We start from the raw sequence: 4,869 nt of genomic DNA on the forward strand, positions 1-4,869 counted from the left end.
CCACACCAGCTAGGCACTGTGACCATATTTCTATTCTCCACACTGCCACCAGAGTTTTCTTCCAATCCCAGCCTGGTTCTAGAATTGCCGTACTTACAAACTTTTGGCAGCTCCTACTGCCCTCAGACTAGAGCAGCGGTTTTCAACCTGTGGGTCGCGATCCCTTTGGGGGTCGAACAACCCTTTCACAGGGATCGCTTAAATGCATCCTGCATATCAGATATTTACATTACGATTCATAACAGTAGCAACATTACAGTTATGAAGTAGCAACTAAAATAATGTTATGGTTGGGGGTCACCACAACATGAGGAACTGTATGAAAGGGTCACGGCATTAGGAAGATTGAGAACCACTGGACTAGAGTCTGGACTTCTCAGCACAGGACTGCAGCTCCCACCTGCCTGCAGCTGACAATTTTCACCTTGTTACCAGGCAGACTACACCTGGCTCTCCACAGTGTGTCTGCACTGGTCCCTGGATTGTCATGCCCTGTTAGCTTGGCAGGTGCCCAGGCCCTTGCTGGATTAGGGAGTTTCCTGCGATGGTGACATTGCCTTTTTGTAACCTCGATGTAGATGATCGCCAGCTTTGTACAGAACCTTGTACAGAGGATAAGCGATAGCTGTTTCCTGAGCGAATTATTTCTATTGCATACATATCATTTCAACACATTTTTCATACGTTGTTCTATCTGAACTTCCCAATAGCCATCCAAGATAGGCCTGGCAAGGGTTAATGGGTCCTTGCTATGGTTAAGGCAACTGAGAGGCGAGGTGACTGGGCCAGGGTCACCCAGCTAGTACACATGGCAGCAGGGTCTTTAATATTAAGCTTCCCCATCCAAACACACATGCGAAAGAGCTGCTTGCTGGGTGGAGGAGGAATAGAATCCAAGAACTTCAACCTGGTATAGAGAGGCTGTGGCCTTGTGGCGTTTCCCAGCCCTGGCACCACACTCGCAGGGGAAGTATACAGAGGTGCACACAGGACAGAGCCAATCACCCAACCTGGTCTCAGAGCCTGTAGCCCAGTTAGCCCCTGAGGTTTTGCAAGAGGCTGCTCACTGGCTTCCGTCAGCAACAAGCAGCCATCTGGAGATCCGAGCTTGCGGCCTCCTGGCGCTCAGAGCAGGTTGGCAGGACATGCCACATACCCCAGGGCAGCGTCATGGACCCTCTTCACGTGCCCAGGGCAAGTGGCATCCAGCCCTGTCCTAGCTTTCACTCGCCACTCAGCAGCAGCAGGACCAACGCAGGCAGCCAGGCCAAGGGGAGGCTGCAGCTGTGGGTCTACGGAGCAGGAAGCTCCGGTTCTTCCACGCGGGAGACCAGCCAGCTCTCTCAAGAATCCAGACCAGCCTTCAGACCCAGGAGTTCAGATGAGGTTCAGATGACAGTCGCCCAGCTCGGCCGCCCAACCCCTCCGGCCTTCGGAAGGCCTGGCCGCTGCCTCCCTCACTCTGCTGTGGTCGGGGACGGACCATCAGGAGGTCCCAGGCAGCAGGGCACTGCCAGATGGGGTCCCACTCCTCTCGCAAGGCGGTGGCAGTAGCTCCATTCACAGGGAGAGCAGCCCAGCCACGACTGAGCACATTCAATAAAGTAAATTAAATGAATTTGTTTCTTAATCTGAAGGGAAAAAAATATTGAAGATCACTTATCATGGCTGGGAGATAAATGCTCCACTGAGATATTAGAAGTCAGACGGTAATTTTTTCCTGATGTCGTACAGAGGGGAACATGGGCTGAAAATGAAAATAAGATGTATAACTTACACATGTTAGAATTTAAGGTTTTACTATTCGCCTACTGTTTTTCCAGGCAGAGAACCAAGAGCCAGCCGTCAGAAACCCAGACTGTTGAAGGTTTAATGTCCCCGTGGCAGTGCGAGGGAGGCAGTAGCTCATCAGGACTTTTCACCAGGGGCTGGCCTTTGGCTTCTGCTGTTTAAGGACTTGGCCTGAGATGAAGCCGTCCCTGAAAGACCCTGGTCCTGGGTCTGAGCTGGGCCATGGCCAAGCTCACTGGGCTCCTCATGGCTAACCGCAAGTGAGGGTATGTGCACACACACATACACACAGATGCATGCACACATGCACACAACAACACACACGTGCATGCATGCACACCCCAACATATACACACATAAGCACACATCCTCACCCCAGTGCACACATTCGCACATACATGTACACCCCAACACATGCATGCACACCCCAACATATACACACATAAGCACACATCCTCACCCCAGTGCACACATTCGCACATACATGTACACCCCAACACATGCATGCACACCCAATGCACACACACCCATACACACGCATACTCCAGCATGCACGTGCATACATGCACATCCAATGCATACTGGCACACACATGCACACACTTAGAGCATGCATGCACACCCAGGTACACACATGCACACATGCACATGTGTGCATACACCCATGCATATGCACCACACACCAAGCCACCAGGGCCTGGCAGCCTTTCTCAGCGTACTTGTCCACTGTGAAACAACTCAAGTGCAGCAGAAGTGGGAGGATTAAGTTGGCCTTCAACCAGGAGAGCAGCGTCTCATTGGCTGGGAACTCCATGGCAGAGGGTGGGGTTGCCCGAGCACACACTTCCCCGGGAGGAAGCGAGAGCGCGAGGGCCATGGGCAGGGACGATGCCTTTCAGCCTGGAGAGCACTCTGTCCAGGGGCAGCGTGACGGGGGCAGAGGCTGCTCTGTGTCCCCTTAGGGACCCCGGAGAGACTAGTTTCAAAACATCCTTTCCCACATCAGCCAGGCCTCGGGGGAGGGGGGGCTTCTGAGCCCCAAACTGACCCCCGCCATACAGAGGTGAGAAGACAGAACCTCAAAAATCCCTGAAATGATAGCCATTTAGGCACCGCTGGCAGGGCCAGTCCTGGTGCCAGGAGTGGAGAAAAATATGTTTGAAAAAAGAAACCATTTGGTGAAAGCTACCGGGTATGCCGCCTGGTAAGAAAAGGCACCTGCTGGGAGGTGGGTACTGAGGAGGCAAGAGCTCCAGCTCCTGGAAGACAATGTCAGAACCATGGTCAAGGCCAGGTGACTCCTGGGAGCTGCTCAGTGCTCGGAGCCTCCTTACTTCCTATCCCATAGAAACTCGCATCTGTCTGCTTCCTCCTCAGCCCCTGTGTTCACACCTGCTCCCCAGCTGGGCGGGATGCTCTGTTTGAACAGGCCCTGTCCTCACCCTCAGACCCCCTCAGCTAGGATCTGCACAGGGGTGCCCTCTGGGAGAAGTCTGGCCCCCAGCCTGGACTGCAGCCTTTGCCAGGCCAGCCCTGCTCTGACGGCTCAGGAGAGACGGAAGCCACACACACCTTTATTCCCATGCTCTCAGCCGCTCTGCCTCCTCCAGACAGCACCCCCTCGTGTGTGGCCACTGGGCTCCACAGCTACTGCTGGGGGGCGGGGGTGTCCAGGTGAAGCACAGCATAAAGACTGCTCTTTACCGAGGCAGCTGGCACCTGTGAAGGGCCCGGATGAAAACAAGAGGAAGGGGAGGAGGAGCACAGATGGAGGGAGAAGTCTCGGCCATTCAGCTGGTCTACACCACCGCGGATTCGTATTGAGACCTGCAATTATAGCTAGCACACGGCCGGGGCCCACGGGCAGCTGACGCACTGGGACAGGTGACAGGAGGGCTGGGCGGCCACAATAGGGCAGAAAGGGGGTGGTGGCTCCGACAGGTTAACTCTGAGCATGTCCATCTTGGCCATGACTCAGAAAGCCACGGGTCAAAAAGCCACGGCAGGGAGGCCACGGCAGGGAGGTCACAGCAGGGAGGCCATGGCAGGGAGGCCACACCATGGGGGCCACGGCATGGGGGAAGTGAACCTTGCAGCCTGGCCTTTTTTTTTTTTCACCCTGGGACATAAGCTCCATTCTCCTCTGGTCCTATTTTTGCGTGTTCAGGGAACATTGTTTTATAGAGACCACTACTTATTTCCAAGAAGTGCCTTGCAAACTGTTAAGCCATTTAAAACAAAATGAGCAATCTTCAGTATCTGAATAAAAGGAGATTTCAAAGACCTCTCCCAAAGAATACCCCTTCGACCAAAAACATTTTCTCTATCTTCCCATTGAACTCGGGGCACCTTCACTCAGTGGGTGTCAACCTATTCACGAAGCTATAGCCAGGCTCACCATCAAGGGATGCCCAAGACTCACGCGGATCATGTAAAGTCTCAAGACCAATCAAGCCACACGGCTACATTGGGACCTGTCATGTGTGTCTTCCATGTAATGTGTACACATTGTGCAAAATTAAGCAAATCTTGCCCCGCTGGCGTGGCTCAGTGGTTGAGCATCAACCCATGAACCAAGAGGTCCCCGGTTTGATCCCCTGGCAGGGCACATGCCCAGGTTGTTGGCTCGATCCCCAGTAGGGGGTGTGCAGAAGGCAGCCATTCGATGTCTCTCTCTCTCATCATGTTTCTATTTCCCTCTTCCTCTCCCTTCCTTTCTCTCCCTCAAATTAATAAAAACATATATTTAATTTTTTTAATTAAGCAAATATGTGTTGTCCTTAGGATTTCTATAGGATCTATACATAGATATCTGCAGATGAATTTTGGTTTTGAAAAGAAGATGAAACAAGTTAAAAGCAAATTTCAAGAAAAGAAAGGAAATCACCTGTAATAAAGCCATCGCACTGACCTCACCCCTAATTTAAGGCCCATACAGAGTAGATGCTCATAGCTTCTCGGGAATCCTGCAGCCGGCTTCCCACCCAGGTGTGTGTGGCATGCTTCACACTGCAAGCTTCAGCCCTCAGGACGCCCCTTCGGAAGGCCCGAGAGCAGGAGTTACAGGGTGTGTGAGGCC

General features: G+C 52.7%; 1 protein-coding gene across 1 annotated transcript in view; it reads right to left on the minus strand.

The window, feature by feature from the left end:
• Window positions 1-4,869, minus strand: part of FLI1 (Fli-1 proto-oncogene, ETS transcription factor) — a 69,372-nt gene that overhangs the window by 59,365 nt on the left and 5,138 nt on the right. The gene's annotated exons all lie outside the window — the stretch shown is intronic.

The sequence above is a fragment of the Myotis davidii genome, unplaced genomic scaffold (assembly GCF_000327345.1).
Source record: "Myotis davidii unplaced genomic scaffold, ASM32734v1 scaffold148, whole genome shotgun sequence".
In the NCBI taxonomy this organism is placed as follows: domain Eukaryota; kingdom Metazoa; phylum Chordata; class Mammalia; order Chiroptera; family Vespertilionidae; genus Myotis; species Myotis davidii.